This window comes from Dermacentor silvarum, chromosome 10 (assembly GCF_013339745.2).
Source record: "Dermacentor silvarum isolate Dsil-2018 chromosome 10, BIME_Dsil_1.4, whole genome shotgun sequence".
Lineage (NCBI taxonomy): Eukaryota > Metazoa > Arthropoda > Arachnida > Ixodida > Ixodidae > Dermacentor > Dermacentor silvarum.
Window position 1 is genome coordinate 142587619 of NC_051163.1, and position 18493 is coordinate 142606111.

The 18493-nt window shown below is 52.1% G+C and overlaps 1 protein-coding gene and 10 non-coding genes across 15 annotated transcripts in view; 6 read left to right on the plus strand and 5 right to left on the minus strand.

Moving 5' to 3' along the window:
• The window catches only part of LOC119431886 (G-protein coupled receptor-associated protein LMBRD2B), a 235491-nt gene that overhangs the window by 95498 nt on the left and 121500 nt on the right, over positions 1 to 18493 (plus strand). The window lies entirely within an intron of this gene.
• Positions 558 to 632, minus strand: Trnas-gga (transfer RNA serine (anticodon GGA)). Its single transcript has one exon. It is a non-coding gene; the product is annotated as a tRNA-Ser (tRNA).
• Positions 836 to 910, minus strand: Trnas-gga (transfer RNA serine (anticodon GGA)). Its single transcript has one exon. It is a non-coding gene; the product is annotated as a tRNA-Ser (tRNA).
• On the minus strand, positions 1114 to 1188 carry Trnas-gga (transfer RNA serine (anticodon GGA)). Its single transcript has one exon. It is a non-coding gene; the product is annotated as a tRNA-Ser (tRNA).
• Positions 1392 to 1466, minus strand: Trnas-gga (transfer RNA serine (anticodon GGA)). The gene has a single exon. It is a non-coding gene; the product is annotated as a tRNA-Ser (tRNA).
• Trnas-gga (transfer RNA serine (anticodon GGA)) lies at positions 1670 to 1744 on the minus strand. Its single transcript has one exon. It is a non-coding gene; the product is annotated as a tRNA-Ser (tRNA).
• Trnas-gga (transfer RNA serine (anticodon GGA)) lies at positions 2107 to 2181 on the plus strand. Its single transcript has one exon. It is a non-coding gene; the product is annotated as a tRNA-Ser (tRNA).
• Positions 2385 to 2459, plus strand: Trnas-gga (transfer RNA serine (anticodon GGA)). Its single transcript has one exon. It is a non-coding gene; the product is annotated as a tRNA-Ser (tRNA).
• Positions 2663 to 2737, plus strand: Trnas-gga (transfer RNA serine (anticodon GGA)). Its single transcript has one exon. It is a non-coding gene; the product is annotated as a tRNA-Ser (tRNA).
• On the plus strand, positions 2941 to 3015 carry Trnas-gga (transfer RNA serine (anticodon GGA)). Its single transcript has one exon. It is a non-coding gene; the product is annotated as a tRNA-Ser (tRNA).
• Positions 3219 to 3293, plus strand: Trnas-gga (transfer RNA serine (anticodon GGA)). The gene has a single exon. It is a non-coding gene; the product is annotated as a tRNA-Ser (tRNA).

Here is an 18493-nt window from a genome sequence, read left to right on the forward strand (position 1 = left end):
CATCATACGATACAGACAAACCCGGTGGCGCAGCATCTCCAGTTTGGCGTACCATATGCGGTGCCACTCGGTGAAATGATTGAGCGCCATACACGCTTTCTTGTGGATCATACTGGTGGGCCTTTTGCATTCTTGAAGCAGAATAGTGATCTGCTCTTGCCGATAACGTACGGCCGCAGTTTGCCCGAGCCATCCATGACAGCGAGCTATAAACTGGAGCATAGTGCTCATTTTGCCTCCGTGGCCCTTCACATTTACCGTATTTTCTCGCATATAACCCGCACCAAAAGGGGGTGGGGGTCGGCTTCACGGCAACGCGCGGCCTGCCGTCCAGAGTCCGCATTGTCCACATGCCTATCGACATCGACGTGTTAAGCCTGTAAGAGGCCAATAAAGGTTATTGCCTGATCCACATTCATAGTCTGGTTAGATGCTTTTCGGCATGCAGGAAGGAGGAATTAAAGGGAAACTGAGACTTCCACCCAAATGTAGCAATTCGCTACTATGGAAACCCAACCGGGTTCCTCGAAAGAAAGCCTCGCAGTTGAAGAAAAATTCGTCCTGGTCCGGGACTCGAACCCGGGACCACCGCCTTTCCGGGGCAGCCGCTCTACCATCTGAGCTAACCAGGCGGCTAGCAGATGGCAGGGCGAAGTCGAATTTGTCGACAACTCGAAGCAAAGGCAAGTGTTTGATGTAATAGTTCAGCGGAAATCCGCTAGGTGGAGATAAGTAATTAAAGGGAAACTGAGACTTCCACCCAAATGTAGCAATTCGCTACTATGGAAACCCAACCGGGTTCCTCGAAAGAAAGCCTCGCAGTTGAAGAAAAATTCGTCCTGGTCCGGGACTCGAACCCGGGACCACCGCCTTTCCGGGGCAGCCGCTCTACCATCTGAGCTAACCAGGCGGCTAGCAGATGGCAGGGCGAAGTCGAATTTGTCGACAACTCGAAGCAAAGGCAAGTGTTTGATGTAATAGTTCAGCGGAAATCCGCTAGGTGGAGATAAGTAATTAAAGGGAAACTGAGACTTCCACCCAAATGTAGCAATTCGCTACTATGGAAACCCAACCGGGTTCCTCGAAAGAAAGCCTCGCAGTTGAAGAAAAATTCGTCCTGGTCCGGGACTCGAACCCGGGACCACCGCCTTTCCGGGGCAGCCGCTCTACCATCTGAGCTAACCAGGCGGCTAGCAGATGGCAGGGCGAAGTCGAATTTGTCGACAACTCGAAGCAAAGGCAAGTGTTTGATGTAATAGTTCAGCGGAAATCCGCTAGGTGGAGATAAGTAATTAAAGGGAAACTGAGACTTCCACCCAAATGTAGCAATTCGCTACTATGGAAACCCAACCGGGTTCCTCGAAAGAAAGCCTCGCAGTTGAAGAAAAATTCGTCCTGGTCCGGGACTCGAACCCGGGACCACCGCCTTTCCGGGGCAGCCGCTCTACCATCTGAGCTAACCAGGCGGCTAGCAGATGGCAGGGCGAAGTCGAATTTGTCGACAACTCGAAGCAAAGGCAAGTGTTTGATGTAATAGTTCAGCGGAAATCCGCTAGGTGGAGATAAGTAATTAAAGGGAAACTGAGACTTCCACCCAAATGTAGCAATTCGCTACTATGGAAACCCAACCGGGTTCCTCGAAAGAAAGCCTCGCAGTTGAAGAAAAATTCGTCCTGGTCCGGGACTCGAACCCGGGACCACCGCCTTTCCGGGGCAGCCGCTCTACCATCTGAGCTAACCAGGCGGCTAGCAGATGGCAGGGCGAAGTCGAATTTGTCGACAACTCGAAGCAAAGGCAAGTGTTTGATGTAATAGTTCAGCGGAAATCCGCTAGGTGGAGATAAGTAATTAAAGGGAAACTGAGACTTCCACCCAAATGTAGCAATTCGCTACTATGGAAACCCAACCGGGTTCCTCGAAAGAAAGCCTCGCAGTTGAAGCCTCGCAGGTTTCCATAGTAGCGAATTGCTACATTTGGGTGGAAGTCTCAGTTTCCCTTTAATTACTTATCTCCACCTAGCGGATTTCCGCTGAACTATTACATCAAACACTTGCCTTTGCTTCGAGTTGTCGACAAATTCGACTTCGCCCTGCCATCTGCTAGCCGCCTGGTTAGCTCAGATGGTAGAGCGGCTGCCCCGGAAAGGCGGTGGTCCCGGGTTCGAGTCCCGGACCAGGACGAATTTTTCTTCAACTGCGAGGCTTTCTTTCGAGGAACCCGGTTGGGTTTCCATAGTAGCGAATTGCTACATTTGGGTGGAAGTCTCAGTTTCCCTTTAATTACTTATCTCCACCTAGCGGATTTCCGCTGAACTATTACATCAAACACTTGCCTTTGCTTCGAGTTGTCGACAAATTCGACTTCGCCCTGCCATCTGCTAGCCGCCTGGTTAGCTCAGATGGTAGAGCGGCTGCCCCGGAAAGGCGGTGGTCCCGGGTTCGAGTCCCGGACCAGGACGAATTTTTCTTCAACTGCGAGGCTTTCTTTCGAGGAACCCGGTTGGGTTTCCATAGTAGCGAATTGCTACATTTGGGTGGAAGTCTCAGTTTCCCTTTAATTACTTATCTCCACCTAGCGGATTTCCGCTGAACTATTACATCAAACACTTGCCTTTGCTTCGAGTTGTCGACAAATTCGACTTCGCCCTGCCATCTGCTAGCCGCCTGGTTAGCTCAGATGGTAGAGCGGCTGCCCCGGAAAGGCGGTGGTCCCGGGTTCGAGTCCCGGACCAGGACGAATTTTTCTTCAACTGCGAGGCTTTCTTTCGAGGAACCCGGTTGGGTTTCCATAGTAGCGAATTGCTACATTTGGGTGGAAGTCTCAGTCTCCCTTTAATTACTTATCTCCACCTAGCGGATTTCCGCTGAACTATTACATCAAACACTTGCCTTTGCTTCGAGTTGTCGACAAATTCGACTTCGCCCTGCCATCTGCTAGCCGCCTGGTTAGCTCAGATGGTAGAGCGGCTGCCCCGGAAAGGCGGTGGTCCCGGGTTCGAGTCCCGGACCAGGACGAATTTTTCTTCAACTGCGAGGCTTTCTTTCGAGGAACCCGGTTGGGTTTCCATAGTAGCGAATTGCTACATTTGGGTGGAAGTCTCAGTTTCCCTTTAATTACTTATCTCCACCTAGCGGATTTCCGCTGAACTATTACATCAAACACTTGCCTTTGCTTCGAGTTGTCGACAAATTCGACTTCGCCCTGCCATCTGCTAGCCGCCTGGTTAGCTCAGATGGTAGAGCGGCTGCCCCGGAAAGGCGGTGGTCCCGGGTTCGAGTCCCGGACCAGGACGAATTTTTCTTCAACTGCGAGGCTTTCTTTCGAGGAACCCGGTTGGGTTTCCATAGTAGCGAATTGCTACATTTGGGTGGAAGTCTCAGTTTCCCTTTAATTACTTATCTCCACCTAGCGGATTTCCGCTGAACTATTACATCAAAGGAAGGAGGAAATAACATTATTAATAGAGTCCTGAGGAACCCCTCTCCACCCACTCTTGGTTTAGTGGTCGGCAGGGGTCGCGGGCCGCACCCACGTTGGGACGGGAAGCCCGTGAGCCTCCACTCTTTCGTGAGCCCTCTGGACGGCCCGGAACTGGGTCTAGTGGTCATTGCTTCACAGGGCGTCCTCCCAGTCTTCTTCTTTACTGAACATGGTGTCACTTAACGCGGAGCATTGCCAGAGCATGTGTGCCAGCGAGCAGTATGATACGCCACAATCTGGACATTGCGGCTCTACCTCTGGTGAATAAAGGCTCAGTCTGCCTCTCGAGGGGAACGACCCTGTCTGAAGCATTCTGAATATCGATGACTGTGGTCTATTGAGTTTATCGTGGGGGAGCGGGAAGGCCCTCCTCAACAGCTGATAGTGCGTTGTTATTTCGTTGAAGGTGAGCAGCGGGTCTCGGTGCTCCCCTCCCTCACCGCCACTTCGCTCGCCACGATCACCGCGGTGCGTGAGTCCTCGCGCGTGGTTGTGCGCCAGCTCGTTGGTGTTGGTAAAGTCGAGGTGCACGTCGGCTCCCATGTGGGCCGGAAACCATTTGACGATGTGATGACCCACGGCTCCCTTGTTGCCGAGGACGGCCGCCGCTTCCCGCGATATGGAGCCCGAGGCTAATGCTCTGGCCGCTGATCGCGAATCTGTGTACACGTAAGGACGTTCGGGGTCCCTCATTGCCATGGCTATTGCCACCTGTTCGGCCACTTCATGAAAGGAGAAAAATGCTTTTCGGTATGGGTATTGTGTGCTTTTCACACACTTTTCGCACGAGTCAGGTGCCGTTTCTTGTACGCCCAGCCCAGTTGCACAGTTGGCCAGCCTTGGGCATCATGAGTGTGTCTCGGTGGCAGTCTTTCACAGTGAAAGAGAAACTGAAGATCATAGCTGCTGCTGAAGCAATTGGCAACAGAGCTGCTGCGAGATGGTTCCGAAGACGATTACATCTTCAAGACCAGCGATGAAGCCTCGGATGGCAGCAGTGATTCGGATGACAGCGCTGACAACGTTGCGGCGGTCGCATTGAAATAAATTTGTTTTGAAAACGAAATGATGGCTGCGCGTAGTTGTAACTTCCTAGTGCTCATTTTTTCGGATAAGCGTGCGGGTTGTGGGAATCCTCGGGTCCCATAACCGCCGCACGGGCAGCGAACGTCGCGTCAAGCGCATGCGTGACAGGGAGAGTTGAGAGAGGGGAAACTTTCCTTCCGCGGGCGGCGCGCGGGAATCGCAAGCGCTATCAGCGCCACCGGGTGGGTCACGTGAGATCCCGCTGATATCGCCCGGGTCTCTTTGGCCTCCAGCAAGCGGCAACGGCGGAAGTCTCCGCCGTCGCTCCCGTATTCCCGCACGTGGTTAGTCAACCGCGTTCTTGCCACGGCAAACGCCGCGGCCCCCCCGTATTCCCCAGTTGGTAAGTCGGAAGCCCTTCTTTACCTAGTGTATTTTCTCTTCGAGGGAACCCTCAGCGATGTCAACTATAGCTAGCTGGCCTGCTCGAAGTGTTAGTTGCAGTCATAATAAATGCTTTCCGAGTGTAGACGTGGTTGTCGTCTATTGTTTCCTCGAGCTTGTACCGGACCACGGTTGATGCGCAGGCATGCGCCAACCGCGGGGCTCGGTGTGTCGAGGCAGAGAGCCGTTGGCATCCCCCCAGTATCCTGACATTTTGGCGTTCCCAACGTGGGGCAAGCTCTTGGAAAACGGGACGACGATCTGTCCGGACCAGCGTTAGGCCTCAGCCGAAGGCGTGATTGCTAGCTAGATCTGTGTGTGCTTTCTTGAGGGCGAGTTAACGCTGCGCCAGTGTCGCCGAACTCGTGTAGACGCTGAGATTTGCAGCAAGTTTTCTTTTAAGAGTACGCCCGAAGCGAGTGAGTGCAGCAGCCGACGCAGTGGTCGATTTTCCCTGTACATATGTAAATAGCCTCCTTTCTGTATCTGTGGCTCTGGGAACCGGGCGCCGGAAACGCTGGCTAGGACGTCAGCGGGCCGCAGTCCCAGGAGTCGGCTCGAAAGCTGCGTGTTGAGCAGCGAGCGGGGACCGCTTAGCTAGGCCTGCATCTCCTCGCGGCGGCTCATTGGAACCCTTTGTGGGTCTTTTGTGGCATTGGTATCCGTCATGGACGCGATTAGGCCTAAGGCTCTGCGGAGCTGCCGGTCGCATGTTCGAAGACGACCATGCCGTGACATTTAGCGGGTGCAACCGGATTCGCTAGTTCTACTATACGCGCCCGAGCGGAGAAACCTCGTTTGAAATAGAAAGCTTATTTTGTTCAGATGGACCCAATATTTTGCGGCCGGAATAACCGAAATCTCGGGGGACCAGAGAGCGCTTTGTTCATACGAGCATCGCCCACTTTCACTCTGGATCGGACCGGAAAAATTCGGTTGAAGCGTATAACTTCATTCAAACGAACTGGATTGTTTTTTTTTCTCGTTGCCGCATAAAGCTATGCGGTAGACGGGTGGTTCAGCATCGTGTCAGACGGCAGACGCTGCGGCGGCCTCTACTGCCTTAATTCTAAGTGTTTCTGGAGTGCATTTGAGCGACTTTGCAGAACGAGTGAAGCTGCCTCGACTTGCTATTGCTGCCATGGTCCACGTCCCTGCCTGCTGTCTCGGCCCCTCCCTGTTCGCGGCCCGGTGCAGTAACACATGGCAGCCACGAGGAGGGAGGCCTACCATCATACTCCCACGAGGGTGCGTCGGGGCGAGGTTCATCGTGCCGGCGCGCGCGCCGCTTCGAGACAGTCCTGACCCGCTGTTCCCGGGGGGACATTGCGGCGCGCATCTTGAGGGCAAGCCATCTTCAGCCCCCGTCATCGTCAACCACTGTGACGGCTGCCACATGTAGGCGGCCGCCACACAGGACTGTGCTGCCTATCAACGTGGATTCGGACATTTCCTGCCGGAGTTTACCATCGCATCTGCCCGGATACTTGGTCAATGCCGTCGTTCCAGCGATTTCTCCGCCGTAGGGCAATATTTAAGGGTGGAGGGATGTGGGAATCCTCGGGTCCCATAACCACCGCACGGGCAGCGAACGTCGTGTCAAGCGCATGCGTGACAGGGAGAGTTGAGAGAGGGGAAACTTTCCTTCCGCGGGCGGCGCGCGGGAATCGCAAGCGCTATCAGCGCCACCGGGTGGGTCACGTGAGATCCCGCTGATATCGCCCGGGTCTCTTTGGTCCCCAGCAAGCGGCGATGGCGGAAGTCTCCGCCGCCGCTCCCGTATTCCCGCACGTGGTTAGTCAACCGCGTTCTTGCCGTGGCAAACGCCGCGGCCGCCCGTATTCCCCAGTTGGTAAGTCGGAAGCCCTTCTTTACCTAGTGTATTATTCTCTTCGAGGGAACCCTCAGCGATGTCAACTATAGCTAGCTGGCCTGCTCAAAGTGTTAGTTGCAGTCGTAATAAATGCTTTCCGAGTGTACACGTGGTTGTCGTCTATTGTTTCCTCGAGCTTGTACCGGACCGCGGTTGATGCACAGGCATGCGCCAACCGCGGGGCTCGGTGTGTCGAGGCAGAGGGCCGTTGGCATCCCCCCATATCCCGACAGGGTTATACTTGAGGTTATTTTTTTCTTTTTCGTGGAGTTCAAAGTGAGTGGTGCGGGTTATATGCAAGGGTGGGTTATGTGCGCGAAAATACGGTAGTGTCTTCTTTGACAGCATCTGCCAAAACAGTGCCGTTTCAAATTTGTCAGCATTTACCCCGATGCGAGAAGTGATTCCGTATTCGTCAGGAGAAGCACATGTGCAGGGGCGCACCACGGCGCAGAGTTCGATATATTGAATGTGTCAGTGAACGGGAGTTTGATGTACGTATAGCACATCAGCACACTTTTGCATGGGATTTTCAAGGGGATTTTACAGCTGTTCGATGTAGAAAATAATTCGATATAACCGAGTTTGATATATCCAGGCTCAACTGTATACCATATTTATTCGCACAGTGGGTGCACTCTTGTAATAAACGCACTGTCCCAACGTTGCTCTTCGAAATTAAGATTTTTTTTTTTTCGCCCTTCGTAATAACAATCACACCCCGAACTTTGGTCCCACGAAAAAGCAGCTGTGTGGTAGTTCTCTCGGTTCACTCGCTTCGGCTGATGATGACAGTGCATGCCACCAAGAGCTCAGCAGTGGGATCATCACCACAGTGCGTCATGATGTGTAGACAGCTGGAAGCAAGTGAGCCCTATTTTTGAGACTCCTCTCGGTGATCACCAGCTATCTCGCCTAGTAGACACTGTCGCCACAGGGGATCCCTTTTGTCGAGTGTACGCAGCAACGGACTTGCATGTGTATGTGGCCAACAGCATTTCTGGCACTGTGCCAGGCTTGCTTTCCTCGTACACTGCCGAGATGTCGGGAACACTTTTGGCCGTGTACTTAAATGCGTCCGGTGCCAAGTCACACGAAATTTTGCAAAGCTGATACAATCAGCGAAAGTGACTCCTGAATAACACTTGCTTTACATGCCGTGTTCGTCGTCGAAATGGGCTGCATGTTTCATATTGTGATGCGCTCATCTAAGCTTCGCTACACCGCACTGCGTGGGATCTGCGTAATGTTTTCTTCTGCTTTGAAGGCAACCATTCCGTGACAGCATTGTGATCACCCTCTTTTTTTTGCTGTTGGTGATAGGCTGTAATTAAGTGAAACGTCAGTATGTGGTGGAGCATGGGAGTCGTGCTGCTGGAAGGTGTTGGCAAAGTCTGCTGGCAGAAGCAGCATGACAAGCTGCTCGCTACGGATCAGACAGTGTTCTCGGAAACGAAGGCCGGAAAGCTGCGATTGTCCTCAAATCGTAGACATGTATGTAGACATGTATGTATGCAAAGCTAAGTTATTTAACGTATTGTTTTAGTCATTGCCGTTTTACTCTTCAACTTTTGCTCTTTCGAAAAGATTTCTGTAAAATTTACTCTGCATAAGAAATGCACCCCTTAACTATCCTTTGGTTTTTCTGAAGAAGTGTGTTCATTATTTTATTTCTCTAAAGACACCACGACAAGGGTATTACAGAAGAATTGGGTTTGTGGGGTCTCCAGACGTGCTCTTGGGACTAAGGAACGACAACACAGTAGTGTAGACAACCAAAGGGCATTTATTGCACCTTACATACACTAATGCACGGTAGCTGAATTACTAAGCCGATGGGCGTGCGACAAATCAAGGAAGTCTGACTCACCGCGACCGGGTAGCGAATGAATATGTTCGCCCCAGTGGCGTAGCCAAGGGGGGGGGTTGGGGGGGTTCAAACCCCCCCCGAAATTTTTTGCACCCCCCCCCCCCCCCACTAACCCACCCTTTTCTCTCGTCGCTTCGCGCTGACATATTTCAAGAAACCGGTGCTACTTTCACACTTTCATTACTGGGCGCTTCCGTTTGGGTTGGTAATTTACAGCGAATCATGTCTGCATATGGAAAAAAACTGTCACGGTGTTTGTCAAGGCCTTGACACTCTGTGAGGTTTTGGGCGCGAATGTGGCGGCCGCATTCTGAAACAACAAATGCGCAACAAATGAAGCAATAAATGAAGCAACAAATACGGCAGCCGCATTTTAGATGAAGGCGAAAATGCTCGAGGCCCGTTTACTTAGATTTAGGTGCACGTTAAAGTCCCCAGGTGGTCGAAATTTCCGGTATACATTTCCGCCGCTTCCCTTCAGGTGCCGGTTAGGCCGCGTTCGCGTAGGAACTTGGTCTCGAAGCTGTCGGAAGCGGCAAAATCTTGCAAAAATCCGCCCGCCTAGGCGGCAAAACAGGCAGAAAAACAGGCGGCGAGCCAAATTGGTCTCGGACCGATTTTTTCGCCATGGCGAAGCGGAAACGCGGCGGAAAGTCGTTCTGTTTGACCGGAAGTTTATATGCTACACTAGCATGTAAACTTCCGGTCGTAACATTGAACATGGCGCCAGAAGTGTAGGCTGTAATGCTGATCGACGCGATCAAGAACCACCCCTTGCTCTACGACAAGAGTGGCACTCAAACGTACTGTCAGCAATACTCGCGATAGTATTCAACGTCGCGCGACAGGAGGTGCGGCAACGAAGCCTTGGCGTGACCCAACTTCTTACACTTTTGCAAAGCCAGGCGAACCCACCACTGCCGTTTCCGAGGTTTTCTTGTCTTCCGTTTATTCATTGTCCATTTCTAGAAAACAAGTAGGTAGAAGTATAGAAGCCATTTCTTCTTCCACTTCCATGGAAGACAATAGTTAGGCAGATTCCTCGTTGGCGCTCCATAATTCTCCTCGCACGTGCACGGTATGTTGCAGAAGTCGCGGGGTGCTTTTCTCGTCGCGACGATAGATTAGGAGCGTAGGTGTCACGTAGGACGCGCAGGCTTCGGCGAGCCTCAACACAAGGGCCAGCCCGGGTTTTAGCTTTGGTGTTCCCGTTGCCGCTTTCGTGTCCTGGAGGCGCAGAAAATAATACGAAATGATGAAATGTTATTACAACTTGTAAATAAAAGCTAAGAAATATAATCACGCCTATAGGCAGCAACCTGTGACAGCGCTACCGCGCCCGTGTGAGGAGAATTACAGAACGCCAACGAGGAACTTACCGAAGGTCGCAGATGACACGCGAAATTGCGCAACATGATCACTTTTGATGACGGGTGGGCCAGTGAATGAACATACCGCTCGAAATAATGAGATAATGAGCGCCACCACGCCGACAAACGTACGCAGACTAGATGGATGTGGACGAAAGCGGCAGCGCGGCCGCGGTGGTAGCAAAACAAATGTGAACTTGGACATGCGCGGAAAAGATTTTCCGGCCGCTTTGGCCTCTCCACCCGCTTGCCGCTTCCCAAATGTGAACGTAGCCATAGTCTGCAGCGCAAAACGTCTCTCGTTTGCGATTGTGCCCCTACGGAAGGCTGGTAGTTGCTGTTGTGTTGTGGAATCCCAAACCAGCAATGTGCACACGAAAGGGTTGATGCCAGCAGTGAAATTCCACCGACTCGCAACAGAATGCACGACACAGACAGCCGACAAGCATAGATTACTGCTGTGCGCAGTACAGCGTAAGTAAACTCTTGTTGCAGGCGCTGACAGTTCTCGTCGGAGTTCACGCGTCCTGAGAAATTGATTATGTGCACTATGCACTGAACAAGACCGGAGTTCATTCCTGCATCACTAGTACACCAATCAGTCGAGATTCTGTGAGGTACAAGGCCACTTCCTGTTTGCACCGGCCTAAGTGAAGCAGAAATGACTCGCACGTACTACTTAAAATGCGTACACATGCCATAACTATGCAGTGCGGTGAAATATTCTGTACAATTCTGAATCTGTTGACGTAAAGGCAAATGACGGCTGCACGCTCGCACACAGCGGAAGACACACCGGCCCATGCACTTGCCGCAGGAAATGTAAAGCGACGAAAGCTTCGTCAAAAAAAGCATTACTCATTTTTGCGCGTATTTAAGTTTTCTAGCGCAAAGACGCAGCGAACAAGCTATTGCTATGGGAGTAGGTATAGCCTGGTAACACGGGCATTTTCACATGTATAGCCGTCCTTGACCTGTGAAACGCACTTCGCCCCGATGAGGACGACGCCATTTACGCTTAACGGAAATTAGCAATTAATGATGTCTTCTCCGATCGGGCGGGTCGTCTCAGTGATGCGTTTTCGAAGACTGGTCCATTGAGTGGCGCGATGAGAGACGGTTGCTCCAAACGCCCACTGTACCTGTCGTACTTACTGTATTTTACTGAGCTTACATTACTTTTTGCTTAATTTCTTCACAAGCACACAGTGCCACACACACACGCGAGGGGGGGGGGGTCCCATGTCTTTGATATACATGCATAGAGAGAGAGAAACTTTAATGAATAAAATGAAACTTTAGGTCCCGTGGTTGGGGCCCCTAGTCCAGGGCTCCACTGGCACGAGCGGTTCGCTGGGCTTGGTCCAGGAGAGCCAGTTGGCTGTCCTGGTCCTCGTCCGCAAGCCGCGCCTCCCACTGCCTGTTAAAATCTTGTGGTTTTAGTAGTGTGGAGTTTATATGTTTTGGTCTGTTTGGGCATATCCATGTGATGTGCGGTAACGTTGGCGTGTCCCCACACCATGGGCATTCGTCAGTGTATCGTGCTTGGTGAATACGGCTAAGTGTATGTAGGTTTGGGTATGTGTGTGTTTGAAGTCGGCGCCAATTCCTCGCCTGTTGACTGTTTAACTTAGGATGAGGGCGTCCATATTGCCTCCGCTCCTGTCTTTGGTGTTCGAGGATGTCGCGCGGTGTAGAAGGAGGCTCGTCACTGGGTCGGTCTGCAGCTCGGATGCTTAGTACGCGAGCTAGCCGGTCCGCCCTTGTGTTGCCCTCCATGCCTTCGTGTGCGGGGCACCAAGTGAGGTTGTGGAATCCGGTAATTTGACTCCCTAGAATTTTTAGTACTAAGCGCGGCGCCGTCCCGGAGAGATACAGGCGGCAGGCGGTTTGTGAGTCCGTGAGTATGGCAGCAGATACGTCCCTATTCTCCGCGTCCCTAATTGCAAGTGCAATCGCTGCGGCTTCTGCTGTGATGGTAGATTTTGCCTTGACCGATGCAGCTATCACACGATTTTGGTTCGTGGCTACCACCGTATACTTGTCCCTGTCCGTTTGACTCGCGTCTGTGTAGTACACGTCCGGTTGTCCTCTAAATCTCTGGTGCAAGGTTCTCGCTCGGGCCTTCCGGCGCCCTACATGATATCTCGGGCTCATATTCTTCGGAATTGGGGACACTATTATGTGCTGCCTGACTTCCTGGGTCATCTGCACTGTCTCTTCTGCACTGAACTGGGGGCGGAGGGCAAAGCCCAGTTTGGTTAATATGGCCCGACCCTGCGTTGATGCGCACAGCCGTTCCTTTTGCGCAATGAGGGTGGCCGTCGCATATTCCTCGAAGGTATTGTGGATTCCTAATTTGTCGAAACGTTCTGTACTGGTATTTTCTGGGAGTCCTAGAGCAGCTTTAAATGCCCGCCGGATGATCACTTCAAGCTGTTTGAGCTCCTGCTTGGTAATGCTTTGGAAGGGGAGTGCATACGTTATCCTACTGATGACAAAGGCGTGTACCAGTCGAATCGTTTCTTCTTCCGAGAAGCCCTCGCGGGTTCGCGTAACCCTACGGATCATTTTGGCTACGTTATGTGTAGTACCTTTGAGGAGGCGGAGCGTGTGCGCTACTCCGGCCGTTTGTTGGATCCATAATCCCAGGACGCGGAGTTTATCCACCTCTCTTACACGCCCCCCGTCCAAGAAAAGTTCGAAACTCGGACGATTTTCTCGTCTCGCGTACTTCGCTCTTATACGAATAAATTCGGACTTCTCTGGGGCACATGTCATGCCGGCCCCTTGCGTGAAGGTTTCGACCTGTTGGATCGCCCACTGGAGAAGCTCCTGCTTATCCCCGTAGGATCCCCGATTTGCCCACAGCGTAATATCGTCAGCGTAAATGGCGCTCCCTAGGGCTTGCTTCGCATCCAACTCTAGTGCGAGTTTACGCATTCCCAGATTAAATAGGAGAGGGGAGAGTATGGACCCTTGTGGGGTTCCTCGATCGGGAACTGCAAAGGGTTTCGACCTAGTTGAGCCCAGACCGATGGTGGCCGTGCGGTTTCTCAGAAAGCTGCGTACATACTGGTAAATGCGCGTCCCGCAACCTACTGCTTTTAGTCCTTCCAGTATTGCATCGTGGGAAATCGTATCAAATGCCTTTTTTACGTCGAGAGCAAGCACAATGCTGTCTTCGGAACCCCTTACCGGGTGCAGAACGTCCTGCTGAAGCATCAGAAAAACGTCCTGTGCCGACACATCTGGACGAAATCCGAACATGTTTGGGGGAAAAAGATTGTTGCTTTCTATGTAGCGCGATAACCGGGTCTGTATCACCTTTTCAAAGAGCTTTCCGGCACACGATGTTAGCGATATAGGTCGTAGGTTTCGAATATCTCGGGGCTTCCCCGGTTTTGGAATAAGGATGATTTTTGCTTCCCTCCATTCAGCAGGTAGTTCTCCCTGATCCACCCATACATTCTCGTTGAAGTATTCAGTTAACTGCTCTATGGTTTCGTCGCTCAAGTTTCGAATCATGGCGTTAGTAATCTGATCGGGCCCTGGCGCCGTGTTTCTTTTGAAGGACTGCGCCGCGGCATAAACCTCCGCCGTAGTTATCAGTGCGTCCAGATTGGGTTGTTCCGGCCCCGTATAGTTACCGCATCGGCTCGCCTCTTTGGAATTCGAACCTATATATATATGCTTTAAGTAATCAATGAGTTCCTCGTCGTTGCCCTTGAATTCATTCTCCAGTAGCTTGAGTGTCATGTGCGCTGCCGTCTTGGTTCCCCCGGGATTCATCATGCTGCGGAGAATGTGCCATGTCTTTTTGGTACTGAAGGTCCCCCTAAAGGAATCGCAGAGCTGGCGCCAGTTACCGTCGCATAATTCCTGCGCGTACGTGTTCGCCTCCTGAGCTAACTGAGCAATGCGGATTTTAAGCTTCCTGTTTAACCTCTGCCTTTTCCATCTCTTGGTGAGGCTACGGCGGGCCTCCCATAAATGTAGCAGGTGCCTGTCCACTACCGGGGTGTCTCGCGTTGTGTCTACAACCTTCGTCACACCCGCCAGCGTGTTGAGAAGCTGCTGCGCCCAGATTCCGACGTTCGTTATCGGACCTGTGCTACCCTGGCGATCGCGATATTTCTTCCAATCTGTCAGTGTGGCCTGCCCAACCTTGCGTCTTATACGGGACGAGTTTACCGAAAGGCTGAGGATATAGTGGTCACTTCCAAGGTTGTCCCCTAGATTTGTCCACGTTATCTCATCCGCTTGGTTCGTAAAGGTTAAGTCCGGCGAGGTATCTTTCGAGACGCTATTACCGATTCTGGTGGGTTCATCAAGACGAGTTAACAGGGTTAAATCGTACCTCTCCGTCAAATCCAGCAAAAGTTTTCCTTTCGGAGAGTCTGCCGCGTATCCCCATTCGGAGTGTTGCGCATTGAAGTCCCCTAAAACCAAGACTCTGTCCCGCCTAGACGCTAAACGCATCGCTGCGGAAACCACATCCTCAAAGTCCGCCAGTCTGTCTCTGGGAGGGCTATATATGTTTACAATCACTGTTTTCGGCTTGCCGCGCTTATGTGGCCATATCGTGATTATTTGATGTTGTATAATCTCCCCATGAATGTATTCTACACTTAGCGCGACACCCTTTTTGGCGAAAGTGGCAACCTGTGGGTAATCGGGATGGGTGTACAAGTCGTACCCTTTAAGATTTCTCTTGTGCTTTCCTATTTCTTGCAAACAAATGATATCCGGAGGAATAGGCACCGACTCCATATATTGTATGAAATTAGCGTGTTTAGTACGAAACGTGCAGCAGTTCCACTGCCACACCTCAAGACTTTCTGCGATACGTGTTCCTAGTTTAGCCATGGATGGTACTATCGCTGTCAGTCGCATCCATACCCTTTGGTCCCCGCGTCGGCGCTCCCGGGCTTACGCTCGTGCGCTTGCGGAGTCCCGCGCGAACTGACGCAATAGAGTCATCGACATGTCTTTTGAGCGTGTGAATCTCAGCGAATAGTCTCTGCACATTTTGGGCTACCTGGTCTAGCGTCGTCGTCGGCGAGCTAGTTTCAGCCGGTGTGTGCGCTGTCGCTGTGATCACCTGTCTGTTTGTGTCGGCCTGTGTGTGTGCATTTGTATTGTTGTGAGCAACCGATCTACGAAATGCCTCAAACTCGGCTCTGAGTTCCGCCAAGCTACTCTTGAGGGCACGGTTCTCCTCCACTATTTTAAGATATTCGGGGTTCTGTGTAATGGGCGTCGGCGCTTTTTTGGGAGAGTTTGGTTTGGCAGTGTGAGACGCGACTTGTGCCCAGCTCACCTGATTATGTTGTGACTTGCTCTGTGCCAGCGGGCCCTTTGCGGCCTTGGCGCTGTCTTCCATCTGGATGGGATGTTGCTGCTGTTGGTTTCCCGGTCGCGACTGGGACCTTGGTCGTGGTTGCACTACAGGTTGCCCGGACCAGGTCCGCTCCCTCGACCTCGAACGGGAACAGCTGCGTCGATGTTCAGACCAGAGCCCTGGGTAGGCCTCTAGTTCAGAGTCCTCATCCTCGCTGGCAAACCACCGTGGTGTGCGCTTTGCTAGCGGAGTCTTCTTTGAAAGTCGCACAGGTTTAAGTCGTCTTCGGCAGCTGCGGTCACCCGTGGGGTGATCCTCCCCACAGGCAGCGCATTTCGGGCTGCACTCGTGTCCTTCCGGTGGGTCCTGTAACCCGCACACGCGGCACACAGACAAGTCCGGTTGTGGGCACACATCCGTTCGATGGCCTACGCTCCAGCAGGTTTTGCACACCTGAGTTGCGTTACGGTACGGATGGCAGGCCTTCTCTCCACCGTAGTAGTATACATATCTCGGTACTACGTTTCCGAAGAAAGTAATCACTGCACTTTGGGAGTCGCCGAGCATTCGGGCTTCCACTACCTCCACTCCTTGGGTGCGGATCCGGAGGTTTTCCTTTAAAACTGCGGGTGACGTGTGGGGTTCGATTCCGTGCACTACGCCTCGTACTGCACCTTCTCCAGTCGTTACGTACGCATTAACGGGATGGGGTCGTCCATTAATGTTCAGCGTTTTTATGTTCTGCATCATCCGTGCGTCCTCTTTCTCCGGTGTCGACACAACGGCGATGTTCGATCCTGGTTTGATACGTAGGATGAAATTGTCACTTCGTATCTTGTTTTGGCATGCCTCCACGACGGCCCGGGCCAGTCCTTGGCTGCTGATGTTCTTAAGGGGTAAGCCCTGATGCGGGCGGATAACCACTTTCAGATCTTGACGCGGTAGCGGTGGCAGACGCCTCCTGCGTGGTCGGTGTCGTTGTTTGCTCAGTTTGTCGGTTAAGTGCGACGAGGTGTTTTCTCCTGGCGCGTTCTTGCGCTCCCTCGCCTGCCATTTCTTCTCACGTAGTGAAAAGACTTTCTCCCATCCCGTTTCCGCCTCAGTGTCTTGCAGTGCTGCTGAACGAGCGCTGCCATTTTGGAAGTTGGAATCTCTATCGGGAAGGGTCGACATGCGGTTGGCATAAGGGTCGGATACATCCATACCTTCATCGCCGCAAGGCCCTCGTGGGATGTCGTGGGTCGATGTAGAGGCTCCCGCTGCACCGGAGTCAGCCGTCGAAGCCATCGTTGGGGTCGAAGCCGTCGGGGTCTAAGCCGCCGGCGTCGAGCGCGTGTTCACCGGCGTCGCCACCGCCGCCCAACTTATCGTTAGGGTTAGCGGGGCCGCTACGAGGTGCAAGTGGATTCTTGGCCGTAATTCCCGAAAAAAGGTCCAATCTCCGAAAAAGTGGTGTCCTTGGAGAGCGGAGCACTTCTCGGATCTAGTGATGTTGGATTCCAGGCGGTAGCAAGGAAACGTCCCACCGAAAAACGTCAAAACTTTCGGAGCCAGAGCTGCTCTCAGAGCTGCTCGAGCGTCGTCATCTTCTTCCCTACATGCATAGAGTGTGCTTAAACTACCGATACTTATTATCGATCACGTCACGTGGTGGAAAGCAGACGCTTGCCCCCCCCCCCCCCCCCCGAAAAAAATTTCTGGCTACGCCCCTGGGAGTAGGTATAGCCTGGTAACACGTGCATTTTCACATGTATAGCCGTCCTTGACCTGTGAAACGCACTTCGCCCCGACGAGGACGACGCCATCTACGCTTAACGGAGATTAGCAATTAATGATGTCTTCTCCGATCGGGCGGGTCGTCTCAGTGATGCGTTTTCGAAGACTGGTCCATTCAGTGGCGCGATGAGAGACGGTTGCTCCAAACGCCCACTGTACCTGTCGTACTTACTGTATTTTACTGAGCTTACATTACTTTTTACTTACTTTCTTCACAAGCACACAGTGCCACACACACACGCGAGGGGGGGGGGTCCCATGTATTTGATATGCATGCATAGAGTGTGCTTAAACTACCGATACTTATTATCGATCACGTCACGTAGTGGAAAGCAGACGCTTGCCCCCCCCCCCCCCCGTCGGGCCGATGAACCCCTCCCGAAAAAAATTTCTGGCTACGCCCCTGGTTCGCCCCATGCCTAGTTGTTCACTAGGCACCACTGCCTAGTTGTTCACGTGTATGGTGTTCACGTGTACTGTAAAGCCACGTGGCGAAGCCGGATTACAGGAGACGGGAGCCATGCGGGGAAAACAACATCAGGGGTCGCGTGACAGTCTCGCATCCCCACAGTTTACATAAATATATAATAAAGAAAGCGCAGGTGGTAGTAGCGATGTTGTATGAAAGGACATTCCAGTCCTCGGCTGCTCGGGCACATGGACAAGCAACCTTTAATGCGTGGCTGGTGCCAACCGATGATTTGTGCATGCTCGATTAGTTAGGACAGCTTCACAGCAGCACCACTGGCTCCATAGACTCAATGTATAAAACACTGGGGGTTGTGCGAATATTCTAAATTTCGAATACCGTTCGGCTACCAAGACTGATGCAAGTCTGCTGCAGGAGAGCCGCAGTTGTGCTAGCATGGAGGAGTTTCCAGTTGTTAAACACGCATGTTTCGCATTGGCAGCCTACAAGTTTTCTCTCCAGATTTTGACAAGCGTACTTGATATTTCGGCAGTGTCACCATGCTTGGATACCTTAAAAACGATGTGCAGTACATTATGGTAATGCACTTTGCCCCTTTAATAAGCACTACAGTTTTACACGCACTGCTGATGGGCTTTTTGTTACGGTAAAATCTTGTTAATACATACCCGCCTAATAAGTAATTCCAGCTTAAATATTTGTCCCGATGAATCCCCCGCCCTGTCGCCATTGAACCTGATGTATTGACTGGCCGTTTAAGCCGTAGTCGCTTATCGCAAGCCAAACTGCTAGTGATTAGTATTTACTTTCATGTTTTGCTGTATAGTCCAGGGTGCGTTGTAGTCTCCGGGTTCTCTCAAGCCGCCTTTGTCGTAAGGC